Source organism: Pinus tabuliformis, chromosome J, assembly GCF_031772625.1.
Source record: "Pinus tabuliformis cultivar Carrire ecotype Pingquan chromosome J, CPIR1, whole genome shotgun sequence".
NCBI classification, from domain to species: Eukaryota; Viridiplantae; Streptophyta; class Pinopsida; order Pinales; family Pinaceae; genus Pinus; species Pinus tabuliformis.
In genome coordinates this window covers 892,144,581-892,154,782 of record NC_142295.1, presented here as the reverse complement: position 1 = coordinate 892,154,782, position 10,202 = coordinate 892,144,581, and the positions used below count along the sequence as shown (strand labels likewise).

The following is a 10,202-nucleotide window of genomic DNA, read 5'->3' as shown; positions in this document are numbered from 1 at the left end:
TTGTTTTAGGAGCAAAGTGGCTGAAATGTACTGCTGTTTCTGCTTTGCAAACTGCTGATTAAAATGCTGTTTCAAGGGGACAAGGAGCACAAGGGAAATGTTAAGGAAGGGATATTTTAAAGGGAAACTGGGAATAATAATGAAACAGGGAGTTTAGGAAAAGGATTATTGCATATACATTATTTTCCATCTTTATTTACAATAATGATATGGGAGGAAGGGCTAGGGTTTAATTTTTCTTTTGATTTCTTGGGAAGAAGGGTAGGGTTTAGGGCTCTTTAACAAATTTGGAAGGGAAATTTACATAAAATGATAAGGAAAATGTAATGGGAGGTGGAAAAAATGAGAACAATGGGATACCTCAAAACAACATAATAAACCCTAGCAATTTTTACAACTTCAAGCCAAAGCATAATAGAGACTTCTACTTGCAAATGGAGACCTTTACAAATATAATCATGACCTTCTTGAACTGTAACAAGCAATAATTTTTTATGATGGAGGGCCTACCTTGCACAATTTAGCAATTTGTGGCTCCTTGGCAAATTTGCTGGCGGTTTTGCAGAGAAAGCGCTGATGGGTCGCGCGCCTCACCCAACGGGTCGCGCACCTCTGACGGGTCGCGCGCGTTGTGAATTAACACTGGCGGAGGGTGCCTGACGGGTCGCGTGCCTGGTTTGACGGGTCGCGCGCCTTCCCAACTCACAAACTTCACTCAAACTCTCTTGCAATCAGTTGCTCTATCACTTGGATGCATAATGAGGCTTGATAGAGGGAGATTAGGGCTTTTATAGCCTTGTTTGAATTAATTTCATATCATAACCCACTTTATAATGTTTTTCCATGACACTTTATAAACTTGACTTTTTGGTTTCCTTTTGTCCTGAAACTGATTGATTTGATGATTTTCTTTGATAATTTTTGTAGGGATAGGCTCTGAGGGATCTTGGCAAGGGAGCCAGGGTTATATGCTGTCCTTCGAATCATTTTGAATTTTTTACAATTTTCACAAAATTTTTGAGAAATGACTTTGGCTTTAAAAACAGGGTTTTTAAATCCAAGGTGAAAATTAAGTGTACAAGATATAATCTTTTGAAAAAACACTTTAAAAATCATCCCTCTGGCTTGCTGGGTACTTATTGACCTTCAGAGACATGAACTTGAAGATAAATTTGACCTAAACCCTAGACCTAGAAATTTTGACCTCAAGACAAGACAAATAACCTTGAAAAAGTTTAATGACTAAAACAACTTGATCCAGCAGTGCCAAGAGGGGAATAAAGACACCAGCTCCTCCATCAGGGTTATGGCATGCCTAATGGAATGCAAGACACTGATGAGACACCTACTTATGCAAATGCAAAGAGCTTTGATCGCTGATGGAGGGCTACTAGACCGACTCTAACACTGGGCACTTGATATGGGCCCAAACCCAAGAGCTACAGCCTCCTAAGAGAGATTTAGAGCTGGTGCAAAGCTGGATTCATCTTTATTGATCAAAAGAAATGTTACATTCCAAAAACTGTCCACAAGGAGAACTTGAAAATGTGCTGAAAGCAAAGCTAATCTACTGCCTAAAAATCGAACTACAAAATGACTACAAAATGAATACAAAATGACTATAAAGTGACTAACTGAAATGAGGCCCTAAGCCCTCTTATTTATACAAATTGAGGACCCCAACAGTCCTCCTAAACTTTAGGGACTCGGCTGCCCAAAACTTGCAGTTAACAACAGTCCTACTTGACTTGCTTGGCTGCCCTTGTGATAATTGATTTGGTGGCCTTTGAACTCCGAGCTGATGGAGGAGAATTCGAGGTAAGGGCCCATAAATGAAGGGGACACCTTCCTACAAATCCTCTCCCTTGTTCTCCCACGAATTTGGCTGCCAAGTGCTCATTAAAACCTTCAATTTTGTCTCCAAGTTGACCAAAAAGGCTACACAAAGCACACATTAGACTTGTTGGCATAATGACTAACCCAATTCACTCTATTAGCATAAATATAATCAAAAACATGCAATAAACTAATGAGAATGGTGGATTAAGTCGAATTAGGAGGTCGAATGAGCCCAAATAATTATCCACTTTTGGGGCTCATCATCACCCCCCTACTGAAAGTGTTGCTCATCCTTTGAGCAACCAAACTATCTCCTTGTCTTTGATGGCCCTGGTGGCCTCCCTGTCATGCCAAGCTTCTGAAGTGTTGTCCTCTTCATGGTCAGGAAACCATGCTTTTCTCTCTGCTTCTTCCCACTGCCTGCTCCTTTTCCTAGAGAATTCTTAGCTTTGGTATGATTGTGCAAGTATATTCAATCAGATTGTGGCAATGGTGGCGAAAGGAGATGAAACTAGTGGAGGATGGAAGAATAGAGTGGTTTCATGCCTCCTCAATAGACTTCAAGCTTCAAATCCCTCTCCATAATTGATTCTGGCCTGCCCAAAGGCTCTACACGATGTTTCTGGTAGCAATACAGAACTTCCTGTAGAAAGTCCTGTAGCTTCCTGTAGAAGGTTGAACTATGACTAGAATGTGTTCGAACCCTTAAAAAATGAGTGTTCATGGAGGGGATGGATGTGAGGATGCCTGGGAACTTGGTAGGGACCCTTCTGCTTGTGTTGGGAGGCCCCCTTTCCGCATTGTGTTCCTGCAACCTGCAACAATTTCCATGGATTAAACTTGTTTTTTCCCTCTCTGTTTCTTCCTTCTTTTCTTTCTTGCTTTTCCTCTTGCTTCTCCTGTGGCTTTTCCTGTGATGGATTGCCCTAGGTTTTCTTTCCCTTAGCTTCCTTACCCTTAGTTTTCTTCTCTGCCTCACTATCTTGCTTCCTCACGCTCTGTTTTGGCTTGTTCACTGATCAGAATGGGAATTCTGTATATGGTTTCCTCCCCAGAACGTGGGGGACAGTATCCCTCAAGTGTTTTTTTCTTTGCAAACCATTCAACCAGTCCTGTCATGTTTTTCACTCTATCGAGTCTTGCCATAGAAAAGATAATGGGCTTTTTATGGTCATTCAAAACACACATGTGTTCAACTGTCTGTTCAGGATTGAACAAGAGTTCCTCAATTGAACCATGTAAAGCAGTAAGACAATGCTGCTCCTCTGTATAAGGGAAATAAATCTACATGTCTGCTCCAGGAGAAACAATGTTGAATTTGGGATCAAAAACATCAATTCCATGAACCACATGATAAAGACCAGGAAGGGTGAAAGTAGTGTGGCTCTCATACTGTCCAACAATATCCTTGCTTCCAGCAATCTCTTGATATGTGCTAGTGATAATAAAATCTGCATGATTCATTGCAATTAGATCTGCAGTAAACTGGCAAGAGAAATGTATTTTTCTTCATATTTTTTCTAGTATATGTCTGAATCTGGGTATTTGGTCTTCTCCATAGCATGGGCTATGTTGCACTGAGTGATTCCTTGTCTATGTGAAATCAGAGATGCCACTAAATTTCCATCACTGTAATTGCCAATGATTAGATCAGGTTGACCTTTTAGCTCTGCCGTTACTTCATTTAATACATCCTCTGAAAATCTTTCCAAGTAAGGCCACACATCAAATCGAGAAACCCATTTCTGCAGAACTCCTTTTTCTGTTCTAAAGGGTACCCGGAGGATCCTTGAATGTTGTGTTCCACCAATTCTTTCAATTTGTTGATTGCATGTTGTACCATAGGCCTCAGGAATCAACCGAGTCACCACAATAATTTCAGGTTTGATGTCCAATCCTTGATGTTTTATTCTCAGCAACATTTCATTCTCTAATGCATGGGAAAACAAGTCCACCACCTCAGGGTTTCCCGCAATTTCTTGGAGTCCGAAGGTTCTTTTCTAATGAACCCTCCTGGCATGGTAAAAAAACTCTGTTTTTGTTGTTCTGAACTTGCCTACTCGTGTACAGAAGGAGGACTTTGAGATTTCTCTACACAGAGCGCAGAGCTACGTCTCTGTTATGCACACAGTCATATAAAATTCACAATTTTTCACCGATGAGCCTTGACAGTGTCTCAATTTTTCTACAGGAGGGATTTTAATTCAAGACCCTGGAGAAAATCTCGCATGCAGACCACGAAGACAATTCCAGGCAGCAATAAGAAAACGGCTTTTGAATTCATAGACAGACTTGCATTCACATTTTCCCTACCCCCTCAACACGTCGAATTCACCACCTTTTGAATTATTTGCATGGGAAAGTTATGTTCAGGCCTACCTCACTGAGAATTGCCACCCTCGACGTGAACAGTCCAAGCTTCTTCGTATGCTGGGTTTCCTGTAGCGCAGCTTCCTGTAGAAACGCCTGTAGAGCGCCCCTGCACCTCTGAGCGAGCCTGATACGCAGCAGAATCTCGAAGACAGGTAAAAAAAACTCAGTGGAGGACGATAGGTTAACCGATTGTGCACACTTCAGTTGAGGATGTGGAAAGTGCAGATGAACAGCAGTTCGTGAGTTTCAGCCGAGCCTTCTTTAGTTGCTGCGTGATTTGTGGTGAGGTGGAAAAAACATGTGCTGGCCATGCAGACGGAAGTGCTGCCACAAATCGTCATATTTCCTACCTGTGATCACTCCATCAATCACGTTGAAGGTCAAACAGTCACCATTACTTGTTTCCCAATTTCCTCCTGAGATGGCTGAGCGCACGTGTCTTACTCACCCACCGAGCGCTGTTGAACTAGATGAGGGTGGCCAGTTAGCTGGCCACCGATTTTTTTAATCCCAACCATCTCATTGCTCATGCTATTTCCGAATTACATTCATGCAATCAGAGGAATGAGTTTTAGTCACGTACCTGAAGTCAAATGGTTGCTGTGAGGTGCTTTTTGCTGCTGCATGCATCTGTTTCGGTGGTTGCATGATGGATCCTTTGTGCTATAAGCTCTTTGCTGTCTGATGTGTGGTTATTTTGCTTGTGCAAGTATCCTCTACCCAGATCTAAGCTGCAGGAGTTCGTTTCCATGTTCAGATCTGCACCCTCAAGCTGCTGCTGCTGAATTTTCACAGGACCGAAACTTGTTTTCGCCATTGCTCCCGAACGATAGATCGGATCAATCTGAAACTTGCTGAGCATGTTCCTATCATCATGATGCACCTCCCATAGCAAAATTGCGATCAATGGATGCACAGATTTCGAGAAAAATGGAAAATGGCTGAAGATTTCAGAGATCAATTTCTCGGAAACCGTGCATCAGAATTGGCTGAAACGGCTTGGGTAGGTTACTATCACCCATATGCATCTCCCCATGAAATAGGTTTTGAAACGGATGCACGGATATGGAGAAAATGCAAAAATGGCTGAAGGTGATGGAGGCTAATTTCTTGGAAAACGTGCACCGGAATTGGTTGAAACTGCTCAGGCATGTTTCCATCACCCCTGTACAATTCCCCATAAAATGGTTTTTCAAATGGATGCATGGTTTTCAAGTTAGGGCAAAAACAAATTCTGTTCTATGTATTTTTTCTTCAAAGAATTCTGCAAGTTTTTGCATGGTGAAAAGGAATGAGCTTGGGCTGTGATGCAGGCATGGAGATGATGGAGGAGGAGTTTGAAAATTGCAGGAGGAATTCTAAACCCTTGAGGAAGCTACCATGTTCACCAAACTACTTTTTTCAATCCATTTTTAACTTGTAGTTTCTACAGAAACTTCCTGTAGAAAACACAGTTTTGAGGAAAGAAGCACAATGACATGGAAAAAATGATGGAAAAGGGTGAGGGATGGAAAAATGGATGTGTGCAGGCCTCATGGACATATTCCCAGCCTTCGGGTCCTCTTCGGAGATCAATTTGGCTTTTTTGTAAGCTTCCTGTAGAAGACACAGAACTTCCTGTAGAAAACACAGTTTTCATAAAAGAAGCACAATGAGGTGGAAAAAATGATGGAAAAGGGTGAGGAATGGAAAAATGGATGCTTGCAGGCATAACCAATAGATTCCAAGATTTAGATTCCCTTCCAAAATCGAATCTGGCTCGCTTGAAGGTTCTACAGGATGTTTCCTGTAGAAATACAAAACTTCCTGTAGAAGGCACAAAAATTCCTTTGTCTTTGTTTTGAGTGATCCTCCTGACCTGCAATGTCCTTCTTGCAACTTGCAATTATCCAATGGAAATTAGGTTTATTTTTATTTCTCTTTTTCTCCTTCTTTTATGAAAAACAACTAGGGCGCCTCATGGAGGTTTTCACCCTAATTGCCTGCCCTAGGCACCTCCAAGGGAGGTTTTCACCTAGAGATCTTATTCTCTTTTCTCTTTTTTCCCAACCCATTGACCGCCTCATGGAGGTTTTCAATCAATGAGCCAATCTAAGGCACCTTCGAGGAGGTTTTCACCTTAGATTTTTATTTTCATCTTATTTTCATTTTTTTTTCTTTTTCTTTTTTCTTTTTTTTCTACCCTACCCTACTTGAAAAACAAAATTCTTTTCAAGTATAAGAATACTTCCAATGGAGCCATGTGCACATTGAGATTAGAGACAAGATGATGTGGAGGCTTGAAATGCATGCTTTGACAGCTATCTGGATTTCAGAGACCAAATGATTTGACTTTGAAGGGATCAAACATAGCTGAAGAAGAGAGTACTGCTGCAACTTAATGACTGTCTGGAACCATGTCTCAATATAGCTTTGATATCCTTGGTCCTTTTGCTGATCTGGATCATTCTTCATGTCACCTTCTATCATGACCTTCTCATCTTCCTCTTTTTGCTGATCTTTCTCTTGAGTACATGGAGGATTTGATGGTAACCATGAGGGAACTCTCTCGATCTCTGATGCTAATCTCTTCTCTTCATCAGGTGCAGCCCATGGTTCTTTGATCTCCTCTTTTGAATCTTCTTTTGCCGGATGTGGTCCTTCAATGCTTTCAAGATAATCTGTTTTTTGCAATGCTTTTCCTAAGCTATGGTGAAGATCATTAAGCTCAAGAGGAGTCATTTGGACATGTTGTGCCTCAGCTTTGCAATTAGGTTGAGCTATTCCAATGTGCGGGTTTGGAAATGGTAATATGGGTAGTTGAGTGGGGGTGTATATTTGAGATGGATGTGGATGGGGTTGTGGTTGGGTAGGCATTTGGGGTTGCCTTGGTGGAGTAGGAGGCAATGGTTGTGGATGAGCAGGTGGTGGAGGAAAAGAAGCGGGAGGAGTGTTGTATTGGGGCCTCCACCCGTGATGAGGTGCATTCCACTGAGGTTGTGGCTGAGCATAAGAGTGAAACGAATGAGCAGCTGGTTGGGCATAATATGGAGATGGATCCAACCAAGGAGGGGGTGTGGGCTAGGAAGGATGAGCAGGGGGACCCCAAGAAGGCATGAAAGTGGCTTGATAGGGGTCATAATAGGTATCGGATGTCCCTTGCAGTTCCAGCTGGTAAGATCTAGGTCTATGTGGCCTCCTTCGGTTCATATAATAGAGTGGTTCAGTGGCTCCTTTGGCTCTCTGATATGCAGCTTTAAGTCCAGGCAAGGAAGGGCACTGATTCGTAGGGTGGTATTCTTCACAAACGAAACACACTTCTAGGGAGTGCATTGGACATTCATTCCTAGTATGCCTTCTAGTGCACCAGCGACAAAAGATGGCCAAAGCCCTCTTGGATTCCTCTTGCTTCCTTTGGATCCGCAGGGTATCCAATTGCATGGCAAGAAACTGCCTCATATCACTCTTGAAATCTTCCATCTGATTTTCAAATTCATTTTTGGACAAGGTACTACTCCCAACATTTCTGCTTGTAGCCATTTGCTCCAGAGGAATGGTTTCTTCTTCTTCTTCCCTTGAGGTTCTTCAAATATGTCTTGCTGTCCACCTAAGGGTTCTTTAATCACAACCATCGAAGAAGAGAGAATGTTGGCTGTGTGAAGCAGTGGGGGTGTTGTGCAATCATTTTTCTAACTTATCTCTACTCCTACAAGGCATGAAATGAAATCTTTTTGGTTGATTTTTGCTTTTTTCTACTTCTACCTTGAAAACTGAAATAGATTGAACTGCAACTAACTATCTTGCTAAAATGAAAATGCGGAATTGAAATGAAAGCAGGAAAGGACTAATCTATTTTTCTCAAATGAAATTGCAGGAATGAAATGCTAGTCTACGCTTGCGGAATTGAAATGCTAATCTACGCTTGCAGAAATGAAATTGCGGAATTGAAATGCTAATCTATGAAAGCAGGAAATATCTACTTTACTTTTGCAGAAATGAAATTACAGAAATGGAAACGAAATAAACTATTTAGCAGAAGGCGAGAGTAGGAAAATAGAAGAAAAGCGGCAATCACCAATACTCTGACGCTTCCCCGACAACGGGGCCAAAAGGATGGTGGGCCCCAGTATTGCAGCAATAATGCTGCAACTCCTGGAACTCCCTTCTTTAATTTTATCAACCCGGCAGTTCGTAACAAACTTGGAAGCGACGGTGTTGTATGCACAAGTACTAGCTCTTGCCGCAGCTGTCACTTGGTCAGCTGGCACAAGTCCGCTAGGAGCTTAAGCCAACTTCTATGAGCTCTTAGAAGAAGCTTTTTAACTGATGAATGAAAGCTAACTCAAAGGGGCTAATTTACTTGTAGAAAGAAACTGGAAAGCGGAAAGGAAATGCAAACCCTAGCAAACCCTAATTTTACCAGCTAGCCCTACTGATGCGGAAAAGAGGATGCAAGCTACTGTAAGAGATGCCATTGACTTCTAGGAAGGTAAAATGCATGTGTCTAAGTTATCACTATCTGAAGAAAACATCTTTTTGAATAAGTTGTCACAATTATCATGCATACAAGTTAATTGTTTTTGACTGTGCAAAGGTGGATTGGCGAGAGGAAATGTTTGGAAGAGGTCGGGAAGGTTCATAGAGGGCCTCAGGGGTCCCTAACACCCTTCCAGAGAGTTTCACGGAGTTTGGCTATCAAGAAACCTCATTCGTGAGCTTCTACAGGAAGTCTGCAGGGGTTCTACAAGATGTTTCAGGAATTTCTACATGATGTTTAAAAATTAGATTTTGGAGGATGGGTGAGTGAGGAAAGATGCATGAATGGATATGGAGGTAGGATAGGGGTCTCAAGTGGCCCAGGGACTGGTGGATGGAGTGGTGAGAAGGTGTAGATAGCTAAGTTGGCTCAAAGAACGCTGAAACAATGATGTACAAAAACTAGGGTTATGTGAGAAAATGTGGAAAACGTGAGGTAAGGATTCTAAGTAGAGGGTGGAGTGGCTGGCGCTGATGGAGAATAAGAAGATGAAGGAGTGGTACAGGTGCTCTGTAAGTCGTTTTTCCAATCTGAACCAACAAAGACTTGTAAATTCAAAGACCTAGTTACATTGACCTAATTTGCTAGCTGTCAGTAAAGAGAATGAATAGAAGTGTGACCTGCAATGGAACCATGTATTTTAACTCATGCAACTAAGCAAACGAAAGTCTAAACTTGTAACCAACTTCTACACATGAAGATCAAACACTAGTGATTGCATGGCAAAGCAAAATCAGTTTTTTTGTGGGCAGCAAAGTCATCCTAGTCACAGCTCCTGATCCCATTGAGGGAGAGGTGAAACCACAGATGTTTGTTGGCCCTTTTCTTGAAGCTTTTTCTGTTAGCAACCGATCAACTAAATCTGAGCATGAAAAGTTATTTTACTCATCAAAAACAACCTAAATAACAAAACAAGATTTAAATCTAAATAGCAGATTTTATTCTAAGAATGCAGCAAAGACACATGAAAGTAAACAAAGGAGGTACTGGGCACTTGAGATGGGCCCAACCCCAAGAGCTATAGTCTTCTAAGAGAGATTTAAAGCTGGTGCAAAGCTGGATTCACCTTTATTGATCAAAAGAAATTTTACATTCCAAAAACTGTCCACAAGGAGAACTTGAAAATGTGCTGAAAGCAAAGCTAATCTACTGCCTAAAAATCGAACTACAAAATGACTAAAAAATAAATACAAAATGACTATAAAGTGACTAACTGAAAATGAGGCACTAAGCCCTCTTATTTATACAAATTGAGGACCCCAACAGTCCTCCTAAACTTTAGGGACTCGGCTGCCCAAAACTTGCAGTTAACAGCAGTCCTACTTGACTTGCTTGGCTGCCCTTGTGATAATTGATTTGGTGGCCTTTGAACTCTGAGCTGATGGAGGAGAATTCGAGGTAAGGGCCCATAAATGAAGGGGACACCTTCCTACAAATCCTCTCCCTTGTTCTCCCACGAATTTGGCTGCCAAGT

The 10,202-nt window shown here is 41.7% G+C and overlaps 1 pseudogene; it reads right to left on the bottom strand.

Annotated features, from left to right (window-relative positions):
- Positions 1-3,359: 3,359 nt before the first annotated feature.
- LOC149229545 (sucrose synthase pseudogene) lies at positions 3,360-3,761 on the bottom strand (annotated as a pseudogene).
- Between the last annotated feature and the right edge of the window lie 6,441 nt (positions 3,762-10,202).